Source organism: Kogia breviceps, chromosome 1, assembly GCF_026419965.1.
Source record: "Kogia breviceps isolate mKogBre1 chromosome 1, mKogBre1 haplotype 1, whole genome shotgun sequence".
Taxonomy (NCBI): Eukaryota; Metazoa; Chordata; class Mammalia; order Artiodactyla; family Physeteridae; genus Kogia; species Kogia breviceps.
Window position 1 is genome coordinate 123,246,356 of NC_081310.1, and position 20,921 is coordinate 123,267,276.

The window sequence follows — 20,921 nt, forward strand, 5'->3', positions numbered from 1 at the left end:
TGTGTGGCCCCAAAGATGCCTTCCAGCTCTAATAACCTGTACTTCTTTAATGGTATAACCAGATCCTCTTAGTCAAGATGTACTAATGAGTTTCCATCACATTTCTAAGGGATATCGCTCTGTCAAGCAAGTGGGTCTTCAAATAGCATGTAGTAAATAAATCTTTTTATGTTGCCCCTTAGTACCCACAGCAATTCCCTAAAGTTATGTTAAGCGTTCCTGTTAAAAAAGAATGCTTCTGGCCCTGTGGTCCTGATATTCTTCTTCTCTCTCAAATATAATATTCACAATTAGGAGCCCAACCCCAAAACAGAGACTTAAATAGAGGAAAAATTAAATGCTACCAACACAGATTTTTACTTTCATAACCTGTTGTATAAAAAATTTTTTCTCTATCTATACTCAACTCCATTCAGTGCTTTCATGACCACCAACTGTGAAGCTGAAAGTGCCATAGTAAAAGCACATAGGAAAGGTAACACAGCAATGTATCTTGGCTTTTTTAAGATCTTCAGTGCTGTCCCTCGTGCCAAATCCAAAGGGTACAGAGGATCACCAGCTGTTCATTGATTTGCCCAGGAATCAGACACTTGACGGTAAAGCTACCGAAGGAGCTCAGGGCATCCCTAGGCCGTAGGGCACAGGCAGAGAACAGGAGAGAAAATAAAGACTGTAAAAGAATGAATGTGAGGGCAGAAAAAGAACAGAAAAGGGGCAGAGAGTGAAAAGCTACAGAATCAGAAGGAATAACTACACCAAGTGCTTTAGATCCATTAAATTCACATGATAAGCCTCACATCATTTTATCCTCATTTTAAGGATGAGCAAACTGAGGCTTAGAGAATCTAGATTACTTTCCTAGGGTTGCACCGCCAATATACAGCAGAGTTGGTACTTGAACAAAGATTTTCCAGCACAAAGCTTATGACTGAATGGGTACTTTGTGACCTCAGAGAGCATCTCTGGGCCCCCTCCCATGGGAGGTTTCAGGTCTCTCTACACCCTTGGTCAAGCATGGACAGCCTCTGTGCCCTCGGTGCTGGGACCTGGACAGTGCCAGGCAGTTGAGCCCAGCTCTGCCTGGCTTTAAAGGAGATCTGTTCCTCATATTAAGCTGAAGTCTGTCTCCCAGCAACTTCCACCTGCCTTTATCCCAGGAGATCATCACATCTGCAGCAAATGATGTTTCCTGTCAAAGCCCCTATGGATAATAACGGAGGAATGGAAAATGTTTGAAAGTTTTCAAGGAAAATCTCAAAATATCCTATAAATTTTTTTTTTTAATCTCAAAAAATCCTCTAAATTTTCTTTTTTTAAAAATAGCACTTGTAAGGTAAGAGTAACAAGCTTTGGAATTAGTAAACTTACTACAGAGAAGGCTGAACGTGGGCTTGTCTTTGGTTAGTTATTTCACAGAGGACAATGTACATCTATATCTATTAAGAAAAAAATCAGTTGCCTTAAGTTTTAGCATAAAGTATTTACTTTAAAATATGATTAGTTTGAAAGAGATCAGAGTGCAGAGGTTATTTCTTCTAGAAAAGCTGAAAATGTACACTCCCTTAATCTTGGAATGGTTCAGATAAAAGCCTGCCTTAAGTACGAGATTTGTAAGCTTTCTTTCCCAGCTCTGATGAAAGCTTATGTAGGAATGAATAGCTCACCTAATGTGTGACCTACTACTTAAACTTACTGCTTGGCTTTTAGGTTCCATCCATAAAGTGGGAATACTACTTGGTAAAGTGTGTTTCAAAACTGTTGTAAAAATGTTGCTTTTCGGTCTAAGTGTTACTGCATCCTGAAACATAAGAATTACTCATCTAGAATTAAACACTAAAAAAAAGGCAGGGAACTTTATTTTATCAAATACATAAAATACTTCATATATTATATTTTATTCATGATATGTATTTATAAAATATATATCAATTTGGCAATTATATAAGGATTATTTTAATGCTCAGTATTTTTATAGGTTACTGACAAAATCATTTCTGCAATTTTTAAATTTTCACTTCACTGTTTACAAGCACTTCCTGAAAGCATAAAATTGGAGTTGGCCTCTTTCTCAATGCACTGTTCTAATATCTAGATCTCATACTGGGTCTTTGTGGCAGGACTGATCACAAGCTCATACTTCTTTCAAAGAGCAGATGATTAAGGAAACACATAGAGGAATCATCATGAAACAGAAGGATGAAAAGGTAGCTCAAAATTAGTGCCTCTTGACTTTTTCCTAAGAGTAGTTATTAAAGCATTATGGTTTACATTTATGAAAGCAAAGATGACCTATTATACTATCAGTTCTTTTGAGGTGAAAGCTCAGGGCTGCAGATAATCCTCCTTCCCTGTATTTAAATAATGAGAGGATTATTTCTTTCCTCCATTCACAATTCTTACCCCCAAACCATTTCTCACTTAAGTAATTTTCACAGCTGTACCTGAGGAACAAAAAGGCAGAGAGAATGTTACAATGTAGACTTTGACAAGTTAAAACCAGAGTAAAGGGACCAGCAGCAGCAGGTCAAAGGCACCAAGCCAACACAGATAATGCTTAAATAAATGAGCTAACGGGGTAACAAGCCCTGAACTTTTTCATCATTGTTTCTCCACTAATATCTCCATGTATCAAGTCTCTCATTCAGAAATGAGTTGAAAAAAAGAGTCAGATTACTTACCTTACTCCACACATCTACTGAACAGTCTACTAATATGGTTTATACTGCAAATATAAAAATTCAATACCTTTTCCAACTTAGCATCCCACAGACTTGATTTCTGACTTCTCTACTTCTCGTAAAATATCTAACATCAGAATATTATAAAGAAAGCTTGTTAAATTTTACTTATAATTCCTTAAATACCAATATTTATATTTTTGCATTCCCTTCAAATTTTTTTTTTTTTTTTTGCAGTACGCGGCCTCTCACTGTTGTGGCCTATCCTGCTGCGGAGCACAGGCTCCGGACACGCAGGCTCAGCGGCCATGGCTCACGGGCCCAGCTGCTCCGCGGCATGTGGGATCTTCCCGGACAGGGGCACGTTCCCTGCAGCGACAGGCGGACTCTCAACACTGCGCCACCAGGGAAGCCCTCCCTTCAAAATTTGCATCTATTTTAACATAGTTGCAATAATAAATGTATTGTGAATGAATTCTTTTTTACACTTACTTCATAAGTTTTCTAATTTTTTTGGTAATATATCAAAATGTATAATTCTATTAGCTTTAAACAGAATATGACTGCTACTTCGTTTCTAACCTTAAATAAAATTTCCTGACACATATAACATTAAAACGGAGAACCTATGGGTTTTCGCTTGGAAGCAGAGAAAAAAGAGTTTGCTTTTTTAAGACTCTCTTCTTTCAGAAGACACAAAAAGCTTCACTTGTCTTTACCTGAATGCAGCAGTTAAGCAGCAAAAGATAATAGTACCAATTATACAGGCTAACAAACTGCAGTATTTACAAAATTTATGACTTTCTTGAAAACACCTGGCAGGTGACTTGGTACTAAAAACCATTTAAAAAAAAAAATCTACATTTCATCTGTTTGCACTGAGCCATGAAACTTTCCTAAACCTTAATTGGGTTTGGTTTACATGCACAAGTAAATTCAGAGGATATAATTAACAATGCAAGCACAGAAGTGATAATTTTCTCTAAAACTTCACAAGGGGGACTGAATTCCCCCAAATCCAGACAGAACAACAGCCTCACACTAATTACAATATCTTCACCTATTACCTACCATAGGTACCAGCCCTAACACTCCCCTCCCCACCCTGCCCAAAAAGAGAATGGGTTTCATACCAGCAAACCATAAGAATTATTACAAGTTTTACATGGAAAGCTATACTTTAAACTAGTTTTCGAGTGTTCTTATTCTGCTTATTATTTTTTGAAAGATGGTTAAGAGGCATAGGGACATTCCATGTAGAGGAAAACTTAATTACGCAGAAATAGAGGCTTTTGGTTTACTCTGTATTAGAAGGAAAACTTTTTTATGTCAAACCACAGGGTGAATTAATGCTAAGTCATTCAGAAGGTTCATTCTCATTGTACAGGCACATATGGTAGAGGACAAGAATTGACAACCTTCCCAGGGCAAGGTGAGAAGCAGCGAAGCCCCTTCCTATTTCCTACTGTGGAGTGCTGGTGTAGTGGGACAATGTGCTTACCTCAAGCTAGAAGCAGAGAAAGGGTATAAATTTCAGAACTATGGGAGATTTTCACCTTGCTCTGCTCTGACTTGCCTTTTCCTTTTCTTCAAAATGAAAAGAGCCTCGTTGTTTCTGATTAGAAAAGCAATACTTGTTTGTTATTTTTTAAAATCAGCTAATACATAAAACTGTAAAAAAAGAAAGTAAAAATCATCTACAGTCCTGACACTCAGACATAACTACTCTTAATGTCTTGGTATATATGGTTCCAAATTTTTTTTTATGCCTACACACACAAATGTTTTGTTTTCTGGTTTGTTTTTGTTGTTGTTGCTGTTTAAGAAATTGAGAGATCAATTGTGACCTCCAGGGCCAGGACTAAAAATTTCTGTAAAGGAAATAAATGCTAAAAGAGGAGACAAAATAGAACCATATAAAATGTGCACTTTAAAACCACAGAAGGCAGAAAAAGAAGGGGAAAAAAGAAACAAAGAACAAATGCAACAAATAGAAAACAGTTGGACAAACATGGTAGATATTCATCCAACTATATCAATAATCACATGTGAATCATCTAAATACACCAATTAAAAGACACAGATTGTCAGAGAAGATTTTTAAAAGACCCGTATTTGTTATCTACAAGAGACCCACTGTTAATATAAAAGACTTAGATTAAAAAATAGAGACTGAGAAAGAAACTGAGATCATGGGCTGTCTACTACTTTGAGATCTGTTTTTCTACCTTTTCTTGAAAGACAAAGAAAAAAAACTAGTCTATTGAGAAAGTCTATAAAGTTCTCAATGTATACATAATTTTCCCAATAGATATAAACACTGTTCAATATTTCAAAATGTTGACCTATGTTATATTTAAGAAATATAAAATTGTATATTCTTTGAGCCTACAAATTAATGATAGATGAATAACACATATTTTCTCCCTAATCTTGCTGATAGCTCAGAAACAAAAATCTGGCAACCAAAACACAACTGATTTCCTTTCTTTAAAATGGGTTCCCGGGCTTCCCTGGTGGCGCAGTGGTTGAGAGTCCGCCTGCCGATGCAGGGGACACGGGTTCATGCCCCAGTCCAGGAAGACCCCACATGCCGCAGAGCGGCTGGGCCCGTGAGCCATGGCCGCTGAGCCTGTGTGTCCGGAGCCTGTGCTCCACAACAGGAGAGGCCACAACAGTGAGAGGCCTGCGTACCACACACAAAAAATAAATAAATAAAATAAAATGGGTTCCCACTCCTCATTTTTGGAAGTAGAGAAATATTAACAAATGTCCCTATTCCTGCCCGGGAATTCATATATTATTATTATTATTATTATTATTATTATCATAGCAGATTCCTTCTTCAATGTAGTTCCATGGTCAACATGAGCTGCTAAACTTTTCTTACTAGCCAAGCTATGAAATAATTCACTAACCTAGCAAGTTCAAGTTTAGATGCTATATGGATATATAGAAACTCAGTTGGTTTTTCTCTATTGTAAGTTTAATGCTGAAGGACACTTTCCATGATTGCATGTCTAACATGCCCATTCTGATCAAATACATCTTGGAAACAGACTCTTGTAGACATATTTAGGTTACACAATTTCACATATGTCAAAGGTATGTTTCTAAATTGTATATACACATCCTGGTTCCTTGTGTTTCAAAAAAAAGTATTAGACTTGATTTTCTGAGGTTAGAAAAAATGACTGCAAATTTCCCATTGTGTGATGATGCTGGAATCTTTGATCTCTACTACTCTGAGTTCACAGTCAGGCTACTTAGTTTATTTTGAGAAAGCAAATCCTTCCTGTTGTTTCTCAGGAAATGGAAGAACACATTTATAGACTATGTTTTAATTTTGTGTTTAAATGTTTTTAATTTTTAAAGTATGTCTCACTTTGAAGAATATTTAATTATGTGGAGACATTAACACTTTCTGAAAGAAATTACAGCAGGGGGTGGAGAGAATATTCTCAGACTTAAGCTAAAAAGGCGAATTTTCAAAAAATGTCTCACATGAACTGTTACACCCTGTTTCTTCCTGTGAAGAATTTTCCAAGCATTAAGTTGTGCAATAGCTTAATGAAGACAAAAGGAAATGCCCAAGTTTCTCTCAAATATGTAACAGCATAGAGAAATATTAAAGGTTTAATTTTTTTTTTTTTTTTTTTTTTGCGGTACGCGGGCCTCTCACTGTTGTGGCCTCTCCCGTTGTGGAGCACAGGCTCCGGACGCGTAGGCTCAGCGGCCATGGCTCACGGGCCCAGCTGCTCCGCGGCATGTGGGATCTTCCCCGACCGGGGCACGAACCCGTGTCCCCTACATCGGCAGGCGGACTCTCAACCACTGCGCCACCAGGGAAGCCTAAAGGTTTAATTTTAAAGAGAGTGTCCTATCACCTGCTTAGGCATGTTAAATCACTACAATAATCTCTGAGTCACTCACCTGATCTGGATTCACCCTTTAATGCTAGGGTCATACACCCTCCCGGGCTTTAAGATGCCATCCCTGCTCTTAATAGGAGGCAGAAACAGTTAATGGCTTTGAAGAATAAACTTTCCAGGGGAAGAACATAGCTAACTGAGAAGAATGATGAAATGCTTCAGACTGTTTCTGATTTCTCTACGGGCAAAGAAAAGCAAGGTGTAATGAAGGAGATGGGAAGGAGAAAGGACATTTAAGGTAAGATGCTACAAATAATGCTTAACCTTCTTCAACTGTTGAATTCTCTCCCACATGGCACACTTTTAACTAAGAGGGAGAAATAAACCCAGTGAAAATAAAATGCAATCGTATAGGGAAAGAAACAATGTAGATGATGAACGCAAAGACTATGACCACCCTTACGAAATAATGTCTCAGGGAGCCGTGGCACACAGCAAACCCACCCTGTCCGCCCCTTGCCCAACTCCCATTATAGCCCCATGCTCCATTCCCCCTTTCCTGACTTGCTACCTCTCTCCCATTGCCAGGTGCAGCCCAGTGGCAGAGACCTGGACACGGTCACCTGACGGCTGTCCTAGTCTCACGTTGTCAGTACTCACTGGCATTAGAGCTGTTATCAGGACTCATGAATGATAAATGGCAGGAATCTAACTACTCTTATTCTTTTGTCCATTCATTTTTGTCCAATGATGTACAAGTCTCACAGAAGTCTTAAGAGTTACAAGAAACTTGGGGGACATGAAGAGTAACTTCCTCCGATGAAAGATGAGGAAACTGAGGCTCAGAGAGATTAGCTGACTTCCCTAAACCCATTCTCTGTTACTGGAAAAATTAAGACTAGAACACAAGTTCCCTAAGCTCAATTTTTTGTTCCCTCTCATTTCCCTCCACACACACCCCTGGACCCAACATCCTGAAGCTTCCTTAAATCACCATCTAAACTTAACATTTCAGGCAAGGGCTGTGTGTTTTAGTTTAAAAGGTCATTCATGGTATTCATCTTCCTCTATCAACCAGAAAAACAAACAAACAAAAAAATACCACCACCAGCATCTAATCCTCACTGACAAAACCCCAGCTGGGCCCTCAATGATACAGGACTATTACTTGTCCTAAATCAGTGAGCTCCTTTTCCCAAGTTAACTGTGAACTCACTTTCGACTGTCTTCTCAAGGTCCCCTCACTCTCGGCAGACTTCATTTGCTCCTATCTCACGGAGAAAACCCAAGCCGTCAGTTAGGAACTTTGTCAACTTCCTCGCAGCCTCCACTTGCGTACTCATCCACAGTCGCACGTGTCTTTCCCTCCTCCTCTCCTGTCTCAAAGGAATGAACGTCCCTATTCCCTCCTGAGACAAGCCTGCACTCCAGACCCTGGCCACCCTATCTTTTCTGGAACCTTACTCCCTTAGTTATTCTCTCTTCTACCTTCAGTAACTTCCTCTCCACTACTCTCAACTAAAATATAAGCTCTAGTTACCATGATAACACAAAACATATTCCTCCATGGACAAATGTGTACACACACACACACACGCACACACACACACACTCCACTCAGCACTCCTGCTTCTCAACTCCTACTCTGTTCACCCATGACAACCTAGATTTAGACTTTAGAGCTCTCTACCAACTAAATACCTAATCACCAAACTCATCTCCCATTTTCAATCTTCACCTGAACTTCCTGTGGCCTTGGACACACCTGACAGTTTTCCCTATGTAACACTTGGGCGATTTGGCAAGTTGCTTACCTGAGCTTTAAACAGTTTATCTGTAAAGGACAATAACAATAATTATTTCAGGGGGTATTGTAAAAATTCTCTGACATAATATATGGAAACAACACCAAAAACCCTGGTGCTTAATATTACTATCATCTGTGTTTGTGGATTTCCCTGGTCCTCTTTCTCTCTCCCCTTCTTCTGTCTGTTGTCTTCGGTCCTTGGGCCATTTCTGGGAATTTCAACTGTCTGCGTGGCTGGAACCACCAGTTCCAGTCCCTCCACAATACACATCTCCAGCCCTGACTTCTCTCCTGGGGTCTGGGACTCTCAAGATCAGCTGAGTGCCCACAGGCACCCCAACTTTACTTCAAACGGAACTCACTACTCTCTCTCCAAACTTGCTCCTCTGCTGTTTTCCATCCCGATGAATGACACCCTCAGACAGTGAATCTTCCCAACGAGAAACATCAAGAGTCACCTTTCTTCTCCTTCCCTCTCACTCCCCTCCCACTTTCCACCAAATCAGCAAACAATTCTTTCTCCTAAGTGATTCTCAAATCCATGGTCTCCTTTCCTGCCATCATCACCTTAGGTCTGGTCCTCATTATTTCTACATGGATTATTTTAACAGCCACTGGGCTTCTCCCTGCTTTCTCTTCACATACCTTAAGACAGTGACTTAAGCATTTATTTCACCTTTGATGATTCCACAATGCTGCCAGGAAAAAGTCCACACTTCCAGAAATAGCAATGCACGACACTAGACAGGACTGGACCAAGAATCTGAACCAAGATGCACCTCCTGCTCTCCTCGCCTCTGCACCACGACCCCTCTGCTCCAGTCCCACATACTTGGTGCTCCTTACCAGGCTCTGAACCTGGGCTGTTTCTTCTTCTTTTTTTTTTTTTTTCCTGTTCAGCCTGATAAATAATCCTATCCCTCCAATATTTAGCACTAAAATCACCTCCGGCATGAATTCTTTAAAGAACAAAGCACTCCCTCCTTTGTGCCCCACTCTCTATTATTATTTATTACAAGGTATTGCTGTAAAGTGTTCCACGTTCTAAGTTCCAGTGAATGATTTGTGTGTCTATCTTCTAAGGTCAGGCACTGTGTCATACTCACATTGTATCTTCAGAATTTAGCACAATGACTGGTGTACAGCAGATAGGAGGAGGAGAGATAAGGGAACTGAGATTTAATAGTTTGGAACTCAGCAACTGTCTGTTGAAGGAATGAAGTAGTACAGCTGTCAATTACATTAGAATAATTGAAGAAGAGAGGAGCTGGTAAGACAGGTGGACCTGACAGCTGGTGAGGTGATTACAGAGGAACCTGAATGAGAAACGGAAAATGTCCACACTGATGAAGTCCTCTCCTGAGGATGTGAGGTCAGTCAGGTCAGAGGCTGGGGCTGTTGTCATTAAATGCAGGTGAATAGCTCCTGTTCAAAGCACAATAGAAGAACAATTCCAACAGCCCAAGGACATTGGTCTTATAAGCAGGTTTTGGACTCTAGAACATTCTACATTATCATTTTATCAGACTTTATGCAAGCTTAGTACCTTTCAGTAGGCGTCCCTCTACTATATCCATAAAGCACCTTAAGAACGGCAGACAAAAAAGACATGTAAATGCCTGCTTATCAAATAAAGCAACCTAGATTTGGTGTGACATACACTGGAGACTGGAGAGAGAACGAGACCCCCCCGAGCTGGGAATAAAGTGAAGCAAAGTAAAACTTGGAGAAAACCTGAGCTGAAACTGGCAGTGTTTTCCCAATAATAAACAAACATCTATAATTAACAGGCTTTCAAGAGTATTCAGCCATATATTACGGCATCACAGCTCATAAAACATTCATTCAAAAGCCATATCAGGAATGCATATCCCAGCTCTATGAGCATGTGCAGATCACTGAAGAGAGGACTTTGAAGTGAGACACCGATTGCCCTACACAGATGACCAAGCATGAAAGGGAGCCGTGATTGCTAAAAAAAAGAAATAATAATAAAATCGAGAAGGAAGTGTAATGTCTGGAATATTAGGGTTACGTTAAATTATGCTACTAAATAAATAATATTCTCAAAGGAGTAAACACATTTATCGAAAATACATTTGCAGATGTAAAGGGCTAGCACCTACAAATAAGGGCGAGACAGCCACCCAAAATAATCTCAAGTAGTTCTAAACTTTTAAATTTATATCAATCATGATAATAAGATTAAGTCATATAAGTACACGGGTAAGATAAGGTATATTTCAAAGCCCTAGTAATTTAAAAAAGTGAATCAACGAGCCAGGAACACACAAATAAGCCATCTGAACAAAACAGCGATCTCAGAAGGAGATCTGTATAAATGTACACTTATATGCTAGAGGTGGCACCAAAAATCTGTGGAGAAAGAGTGGATTATTTGGTAAATAGTGTTGAAGAAACTGGCTCACAAGATGAACAGTTTTTAAAAAATAGAAATGAATTTACACTTCATATCTTAAACTTCAAATCGTTTAAAAACCCAAGAGTAAATCTATAAAGCTAAGAAAGTGAAGAGAGACTATAATATGAGCCTAGAATAGGGAAGCATTTCTTAAATGACTCAAAATGCACAGACCACAATAATGTTAAAAACTGGCGGGTTAAACTGCATTAAAATTAAAGATTTTGTTGTTGTTGTTACTGAAAGGCACCACAGACAAACTTATCAGACAACTGACATACTGGGAGAAAGTATCCACCATATCCACAGCTAACAAGGCATTAACTTCTAGAATATACAAGGAACTCCACAAGAATTCTTTCAAGGAACTTCTTACAAGAAAAGGCGAAGAGACCCAATTCACAGAAAAGGGAGATTAAGCATGTGAAGAGATGCTCAACCTCACTTATAATCAAAACCAGGGAAAACTCAACCATGAGCCACAATGAACATCTAATGGATAGCAAAAATCAGGAAATTTGTTAATAAAAAAAGAAATCATCATGTAGAATTCGTGGAGATATAAAACCGACAACAATCTGTGCAGTTCCTTGTAACATTAGTATGCTATGTCCTAAGATGCAGCAATATTACTTGTGGACAATACTGCCTCAAGAAACTCTTACCAACAGATTCAATACACTCATGAATATAAGTATACGTTCCTTGGGGGGGGGGGGGAGAGCAAACATACTGCATGGAAGCCAAAAATACTTATAAAAATGTTGACCCTTTCATGTCCCTATTCCTAAGGTCGGCATGCTCTGTATGATTTTAACTGAACCTTTGCTGAAAAGGTAGGTAAGACTAAACAAAATGTTCTCATTTCTCTTCACAGGTGAGGTTAAGGACAGAGAAAGAAGCAGATGTGATGACAGAAATGTTTTAGCCTGGGGACTGACAAATCTGGATCCGAGGCCAGGCCTCAGCTTGTCCATGTGACCTGGATAAATTACAATCTCCACTTGCCTCAGTTTCTTTACCTATAAAAGAGGGATATTATCCACCCTGCACAACACCAGGAAGATTACAGATAATCCATATAAAGCATCCAATAAATAGAAAGTGACTTTTTTAACCAGAAAAAAAAGCATCATGCACTAACCCTAACAGATATTGGTGCCCTGCCTAATCTGCCTTAAACAGAACACCAAAACCTCAGCAATGGGCATGGAAATCAGAGAGACAGATTCAATATGAACCTATATGTCAGCTTTTTCCACTACAGAACAGGGTAAATAATCTCTCTCCTTCTATACACTTATTGAAAACTGTAAAGGTTAAGATTGGGAAGCCTCTTTTAGCTTCTGTGAAATGAATATAAGGCTGCAGATGGTGGCAGTTATGACAGTGGTGACCCTGGGACTGGTGTCGGAGTCCTGACTCGACAAACATAAGGAAGCACTGTAAGGAGAATGTCGGGAGAATGCTCTTAGAAGAACTCCAGTTATCTGTGACTGAGTAACTACAGGATGTCAAAGCTGACCATGAAAACAATTAACCCAGAAACAAGATCAGATCCAAAGTCAGGACTTTACACATTACCTATTTAATGTACAACAAAGACGAAAAATTCCACTTGGGAATCTTTATAACCTGACAGCTAACATACTGTACCATCACCATTTCTGCATTTTCAGCCTGGAGCAGTTGTTTTACTTCAGTCCTGAGTCCCAACCTGTGGATTCAGGATCCTGGCAGAAGTCGGTAGACTGAACCCCTGTCCCACTCATACATGTACTACTATTTTACAAATATGGGAAGATGCTGTGGTGATTCTTTATAATATATATCCAGTTAAGTAATATTAAATAGTGACTTTGTCACTAAATACTACCAATCATCAGAAATGAGAAGTAAAACTCTGAACAAGTCAAAATGTTTGAAATCTTTTAGTAGTAAATAAAAGTTTCCTGATTTTTGTAAGGGTTGAGAACCACTGCTTTAAAGTTCACAATTTTCAATTGAAGATAGTTTTTATTTTATAATAGACATGAAGGAAAAGAGAGAGGGTTTTGAAAAAATGAAAATCCTAATGCACATTTATCTCCACTCCTAGACCTCTCTTGGCCATAAACTTTTCCTTGGCATTTAACATCAAAGCTAGTTAGTTACCCTTTCATTCTTAGTGCATAAGCCACTGCAACTGTTCAAAACAGACAGACGTGGCAGTGCATTGTGTATTAAGAAAATATGCATATATCATCCCATTCCTTACTTATAAAAGAAAAGATCACTCAGTTTATCTCCCTTTCCTCCCCCTCCCTCTCCCCCACCTTCTCCCCCTTCTCCTGATGCTTTGACACAATTCTACAAAGGGGAAGTTACAGATCACTACAGATACTTCGATTGTTTAAGACAAAATAAATATTTTATCCAGCATATCCCACTGAAAATATACTCTAAATTTTAATGTATATTCTTCTCGGTGTAACATAAAAATCCTAGCTAAAGAGAGCCTCAACATTAAATGTTGCAAAAATAAGAAAAATAAACTTATTTCCATCTAGGGAGTATTACAAAAATATTTAATATATAAAGTGTATATGGATTTGCCCATATCTTTTATAATATAAGCTTTTCAGTAAGTTATCCTGAACTGGGGTGGGGAAGCTGGGGGGCTATGTACAGGGGTCATACAGTATGTAGGGTAGTGGAGTATGAAGAGAGCAATATACATCATTTATTAATTTTTTAATTTATTATTTCTTTTCTGGGATGTAAACTATGTCTATGTCCTAGAGGTAAACCAGAAATGTTGTTTTTTACTTTAAGAAGTTAAAATATGCTAATCTGACCTTTCAAAAAGATACTGTTCACTAAGACCTGACATAAGATATCTGTAAATTAAAATATGCCATTAGAATGCTGGCAGCAGAAAACAAATCAGAATGATGCAAACACAGCTAAATCTAGTCACTAACACAGAGGAAGTGTAAATTTCAAACATGGAAAAAACAACAACAATAAAACCCCCTAAGCTCTGAGTAGAGAGAAATGGGAAAAGATCTGGAGATTTAGGTGAAGTTAATCTTGAGTCAGTGTTTATCAGCTCTCTTTTAGAAAGGCAAAGACCATCTGAATCAGCGTTGCCATCTCTTCCTTAAGCGGCCACTTTCCAGATTATAAGAGCCAAGCACTATAAAGCATAAGACTCTTGTTCAAGTCCCAGCATGTCCATTTACTAGTATGACTACTGACGAGTCACATTTTATCAGCCTCAGTTTCCTCGCTCCATCAAATAGAATAAATGAATCCTATTTCAGACTGTTAAACAGAGTAATAAATTATACATGAGATATAGAAAATGCACAATGAGGATCTAAAGGCCATTTATTATGATTCCTGGGTTATTACTTAATTAGTATCAAATTCCACTAGGGTGGGAGTAAATCCTGTTCCTAAATAGGGGACAAGTTTGGGAGGTCACAAAGGCTGTTCTATTTTATCTTGAAACAGAATGACAGATGCTGAGGAAAGTCCTCAGGTAAATTAATGAATCAGAGGGCCAGGAGTATACCTGGGTATAAAAATAGAGGCAAAATACTATGGTTGTACAGGTCTTTCAAGAGTCTCTCTTAATGACTTGTTTTCACTTTTAATCTCATGATGTATTTGGCAAGAAGAGGCATAAACACAGACTTCTCACAATTAAGTTCAAATTTAAGAAGTCCACATCTATCTAGAAAAAGATAAAATTAATTGCTCAGCGCTCATAGTGTATCTTGGCTACTTAATGCTAACACAATTATGCCAATTACTGATAATATCACAATGCTTAAAGCACCTGCATTTTAAAAGAGATTAGAGTTCTGAAGGACTGTTGGAATAATGGGATCTTATAATTTAAATTATCTCCATGCTGCTCATAAGGAAAAGAAAGGGAAGGAGGGGAAAGTACAAAAGTACCAGGCTGAGTAACTACGAATGATTTTCCTTTCAAAGCAAAATTACGTAGTAAATAATATTTCACTACAAAAAACATCAGCATTAGAGTGGTATAGTCAGCATAGGACATCACGAATTTAAATTCTACAACCAACCCTGCTTCCCGAGAAAGCCTAACCACCCAATAAGGTGAAGGGGCTAAGTGCACATAGTACTGTTATTTTGCACTTTCCCTCACATCTACAGAAAGAGGCCCTTCTTTGTAGAATCTCACTTTCCTCCCCTCTAGTCATTTGCATGGATCCCTTCTTCCGAAAGAAAGAGAAAGAAGATGCTACTGGCTTTAACTTCATTCGAACATTTAATTTGAGGATACAATCTTCCCATCAAACTGCCTCTCACCTCCTCTCAACCATCACACCTCCTTTAGTGTTCCTCTGCAAGACTGGAGTTCAACCAGGTAGACAAATAAAGGCGGGGAAACAAGACCAGGCTTTCACTGAGGGAGAAGTCCGTCTGATTTAGTCCGCAGAGAGAGGAGCTGCCAGGGAAATGAAGAAGCAAAAACTCTGCGCATAAAACCGAACTTTCCTCTAGCATTTTGTTCTCCACCTATGCACTTCTGAGATGGAGTAAGACAAGCAATGTGAAACTGTAACCTACCCAGTGAATTTGAGAAAAGTCGTTCTCAATTTTACTCTGATGAAAAATGGCATTTAATGAATAAAGATGTCAGGCTTCTACCTTTAAAAGTACCTCTGTCTCAGCAAGAGAGGCTGGCTAAGAATCCATAACTGGAATTAACAAGCCAGACACCAGACTAAACATCTCAGAACTAACTGCTCCTCATTCCTGGTCACTACCTTTCCGGTGTGTGTCTGCATCACGAATTCCCTCAGTTCCTGACAGCCTGGCTCTTCCAAAATGGAAAGCAAAGAGCCTGGACTCCTCCGTTTCACCGGCTGAAGAGCTGGTGAGATTTCTTAGCCCGGACACCAAGACTCTTGCTCCCCTTTCCACCTTACACATCACCCTCAACTCATCCTCTTTCTCCCAGAGGTCCCCACCCCTCCCACTCACATTACTCTTAATAACACCCAAGCCACCCATGATAACCCCTGGCCTGGCGAACAAAGTGAAGAACAGAGCCGCTGCTTCAGGAGGCAGGAGGAGAGGCGAGGGTGGACAGGGCAGCTGAGGACTCGGGATGCCTCCCGTGCAGCCCAGCCTGGAAAGCTCCCGCCTAGGGTGGGTGAGGAAGCAGGGCAGGTCCCACGGGCGCCGCGTGCAGCCACGCGCCTTATCGCCAGGGTCCAACGCACCAGGGTAGCAGAGCCACGGAGTTTGGAGAGATCCTCCTGGAGAGAAAGCAGCCAGAGGGGCGCAACCTAGAAAAGGCACGGCGAGTGAGGCTGCAGCGCGGGAGCTGCAGATCCGCTGAGTGACTGAGTGACAGCCCAAGTGCCCGGCCCGCGGGCTCGCAACCCAGCCCCTCACCTGGACCAGGCGGCCACCCTGCTCCCTCAGGGCGCTCTCCTCTCCGGGGACTGGCTTCCGGCGGGCTCCGCAAGCTGGAACCGGCGCGACTTCACTCTTCCATCCTGGGACCCGGCGGCACGTTACAGACAGCCGTGCACTTCCTGTTTGAAACACAGGGGAGAGAAAGACCGAGAGAGATCCGAGTGCCGGCCAAGCGGAGGGAGGGACGCAGGCCGGCAGGGAGGTCGGACGAGGGGGCTGCGGGTTGCATAACCACCGCCTCCCGCCTCGCACGGTCCGCGGCACTCGGAGCTCTCCCGGAGGGCGACCCGCCACCCCGGCGGCCCACGAGGTGGCTGCCCGCGGCCCGGCCTCCCCCTGCCGGCGGCCTCGCCTGCGGCGCACTGGCAGCCCTTCCGTTTCCAGCCCCCGCTTGGGTTCCCCCTCCCCACGCGGACCTCAGTCAACTACAAGCTGTCCGCCTGCCTCAGTGTTCCTCCTTTCATCTCCTCTCCGCCCCCGGAAAAAAAAAAAAATCGGCCGGAGGGGAAGGTATAGACAAGCTGAGCCTTTCCAGGGAAGAGGAAGCTGGATTTACGCACAATTTTAAACTTAGCCACATCCCAGTATATCCACTACAGCTCAGCTGCCGAAAGAGCTTCTGGATGGGAAATTACTTCTCTTGCGCCTGGCTGACTCAAAAGGGAGAGCGTTCATGCAGCAGCCACGAACTGCCAAAAAAAAAAAAAAAAGTATTCCGGGCTCCTAGGCTAGCTGTCTACTGGGATCCTTACCCGCACAGTGCCCTAATATTTACATATACCAATTCCACACAAAAGATCATCATATAGTGCACTCGTCCAGAAAACAATTAAGTATTTCTTTGGGCGTATGAATCACAGAGCAGTTCCAAAGTTCTGCGTTTATGTCCATTTTGTCACCCTCTGACTTGGGTGAACTTCGGGGTAGTGTTTAAAAGATAGTAAACAGGTGGTTTAAGAGTCTGCCATAGGGCTTCCCTGGTGGCGCAGCGATTGAGAGTCCGCCTGCCGATGCAGGGGACACGGGTTCGTGCCCGGGTCCGGGAAGATCCCACATGCCGCGGAGCAGCTGGGCCCGTGAGCTGTGGATGCTGAGCCTGCGCGTCCAGAGCCCGTGCTCCGCAACGGGAGAGCCCACAACAGTGAGAGGCCCGCGTACCACAAAAAAAATAAAAAATAAAAAAAATGAATCTGCCATAGGCACAGTGTACCAGCTCTAGGAGTCCGCTTATGCGTTCAGTGCCCAGTTTCTGGGCTACCAGGTGTGGACAGCTTCATCGGTACCCTGCCTGCGCTTGCACACGAATCTATCAGGTTGCAAGGCACCTACAGCACTGTCTCTGATAAACAGCTCCATCAAGGTGATAGCTTAAATAAAAGTTATTCCTGTTTCAAAACAACATGGAGAACAGAATATAAAGGACGATTATTCTACATAAAAAGTTAAATTTTGACTGAAAGAAAGAAACTGATGGACATTAAGCTCCTGCTAAGGGTTAGCATCTCATTTTAATCTCCCTTTAGTCTTAATATTTCCCAACAGATCTGCAAAAGTCCTATTCTAATATTCCCAATTGAGGAAGCAGGGTCAGAGAAGTTAAGTAACTGTCCTGATGTCTTAGCTAGAAAGTGGTCAAATGGAGAACTGAATAAGAGTTCTTTCCTAAGTGTAAAATCTGAGCCATTTCCTCTAAGCTCTGCTTATTCTCAAAACAATAGTGAATTCTCAGAGAAAAATCAAGCCCATCGACCATCTGTGATCCATTCCTTCATCTCCAAATGAGCCTGCAATTCCATGCTATCACTCTGTTGAACTAGCTAGGCTCCTTACCCACCTGAATAATATGTACCTTGATTACTTGAGCAGAGGACACCGTGCTCTTTCCCATTATCTACCACTGGCTCTGTCAGCCTTTTCAGAATTACTCGGTGGCAAAAGTTCAAAAGGTTCTAGGATAGCCATTCATATGCCAAGGTACAAAGTCTATCCAGTTCAGAACCTAATCTGCTGACTAATATTTGTTCCCTGAATTCTCTTCCAACTGGGCCCTTTTAAGAAGAAGGCAAACAAACAAACAAAAACCACACCACAAAACAAAACATGCATGGATTCCACTCTTAGTGAAACTTGAAATTCTCTCACTTTCCATTTCCTTCTGCTTTGGCACTTAGTTCACACTCACCTGTCAATAGCATGCTGCTTTTAGCCTCCTGACAAGCCAAGAAACAGAGCATGTATTAAAAGGTGATTAAGAATCTTGGCAATGATGAAACCCCAGATACTGGAACGCAGAGTGAGGGAGAAAGTGAGTGCTTTTATCTTGTCTCCTGATGAACGGTGTCTGACTCGCCCTTCCCCACCACCTCACTCAGCAGCACAGACTCTGGAGCTGTAGGGCATGCAGGTGAAGGGCAAGGACAGTTCAAGTGTGCCGGTAGGAGCTGGGCAGGGGCTGGGCAGGAGCAGATTTCCCATCCTTCAGGTTCGCACAGTGGCATGCGGGCTTATTACTAAAAACCTCCTGAGGGATCTTAGCATGCTTTTAGAGTCCAGGTCTGCCTCTGCTGCCATCATTTTCCTTCTCTCAGTCCCTTGCTTACCCTGGACCTGTCCACTCTTCATTTCTTTTCACAAACTTAATGCTTCTTCCCAAAGCACGGCCATTGCTTTCCCACAAAGTACCTGGTGGGAGGGAGGTAGGAAGGAGGCCATTTTACTCAAAACTTCTCTCAATTCTCTCTCATTAAAAAAAAAAAAAAGTCAATAATTACCATGTTTTGGATACAATTCTATTTTAAAATACCTTTTGGTATCCCTGCCTTCATTTCTGTTACTCATAAATCCAAGAGCCTAAAAGGAAAACCTCTAAAGAAAAATGAAATTCTTGAGAAAAAGCAAAGGAAACATGCTTAAATTAAGCTGTCTGGATCCCAAAGTTCATAGTTTGGATAATACAACATCCTAAGATTGCATCCATTCCTGACAAGTATGTATCCTAACAATAACAAGACCAAAGCATCATATCATACTTTCTCACAGCTCAGCTATTCTCCTGCCCCTTTTGTATTTCATGGAAAGTGTTTCTTCCTTGCCACTGTTAGGCAGAAAAAAAATATTAAAATAACAACCTCAGAAAAAGAGAAAAAAATGCTCCCAGGTAGGCACAAATGACGCCACAAAAAATAAAACTGATTTTGGAAGAATACTGGAGGTTAATTTTGCAAGTCTCCACTCCCTAAGTACCACAGTCCGTGAACCAAGACAGCAACAGTTTAAAAGCCATTTCAGAGGCTCCAAATTACGTGATGAAAGATAGCTTTCCTCAGGACTAATGGGTGTGGAGGAAGAGATGATAAACTCATATCCCAAAACGATGCCCCTTATCTTTCTTCATCTTCAAAGAGAAAGACCTTACTTTGGTGATTAAAAATGCCTGCCACATGATTTCTCTGTGTGAGGATTCTTGGCCATTATTACAGCTGGATTTTCTGCAAACAAAAAAAGAAAAATGACAAGCCATCTGGTTACCTAAGAGACTGCCTCTCCGTAATAGCAGCCTACAGCAGCATCCTGTCTCTGTCTTCACTTCTAGGGTAGCACATGCAACAGGCTTTTCTGGGAAGGAGGTCTCTGGCATTCACACTCATCTCCCAGCCTCTGCAAAACCTGGGCCGTGGCTTTCAAGGAAAATGTCTTCAGAGCCAACTGGCTGGCTTGATTGGCATTTACCCACGGACGGTTATTAGCCATTTTCAAGGAGCCAGAGCATCATTTCCCATGGCAAAAATGTAGCAAGGGGATGCAAATCACCTTTTTTAAAAAGTCTGCCTGCAAGATGGTTTAGGCTCCCTCCTAGGCACAGAGTCTCCTGGTTTCAAGCAAGTTGAGAAGGAAAGCACTACTCAGAATACCTGCAGCATTACTTGGAAGACCCAGCTACACGTCAGAAACACAGGCCTGGGTAGCTACAGGCGTGAGCTGGTATGTCCCTCAGCTCAGTGCTTCAAAGCACACACATCTTGAGCAGAATTATTAACATTTACATAGGACCTACACATGCCCTGCCTCACTGGATTCTCAGAACTGCCTTTACAAGGAGGACTCATTACACCACTGTGCTAGAAGAAGTGGAGCTCATAGGTGTTTTTCTCAAAGCAGTAGGTAATGGAGCTAAAATTCACCCTGGGTCTGTTCTTCCTCTGAATTAAGAAATGAGTAGGTGCATTTTGGCTGTGGATTTATTATTCTGTGCTACACATCTTTTACTCAGAAGAATCTCTCTCAACTGTATCACGTGACTTCATCAACTTCCCAAGTTGTTTGAAAGAGTAAACTATAAACATGTATTTTGCAATGGGCCAACTGATTCTTAGCAATATGTCAATATAAATTAGGTTAAACATGATCTTAGGTTGCAGCTGAAAAGTATTTAAAAAAATAATAAATAAGACAGATCCACAGGTCGATCAAACTGTGATGGACAAAATCTTTTTTTTTTTTTTTTTTTGGTCTGCATTGTCTTCGTTGCTAAATGCGGGCTTTTCTCTAGTTGCGGTGAGCAGGGGCTACTCTTCCTTGTGTTGTGCGGGCTTCTCACTGCTGTGGCTTCTCTTGTTGTGGAGCATGGGCTCTAGGGCGCATGGGCTTCAGCAGTTGTGGCGCCCCGGCTCAGTTGTGGCTCGCGGGCTCTAGAG

The 20,921-nt window shown here is 41.2% G+C and overlaps 1 protein-coding gene across 6 annotated transcripts in view; it reads right to left on the reverse strand.

The window, feature by feature from the left end:
- LRRC8D (leucine rich repeat containing 8 VRAC subunit D) overlaps positions 1–20,921 on the reverse strand; it is a 110,110-nt gene that overhangs the window by 71,666 nt on the left and 17,523 nt on the right. For 3 of the 6 annotated variants that reach the window (XM_059060278.2, XM_059060260.2, XM_059060269.2), the window contains exon 2: positions 16,204–16,346. The exons of 2 other annotated variants lie outside the window; for them this stretch is intronic. The gene's annotated coding sequence lies outside the window, so the exon portion shown is untranslated. Of the gene's footprint in view, positions 1–16,028; positions 16,095–16,203; positions 16,347–20,921 lie in introns of all 6 variants that reach the window. One more of the 6 variants, XM_067043072.1, reaches the window with a different exon arrangement.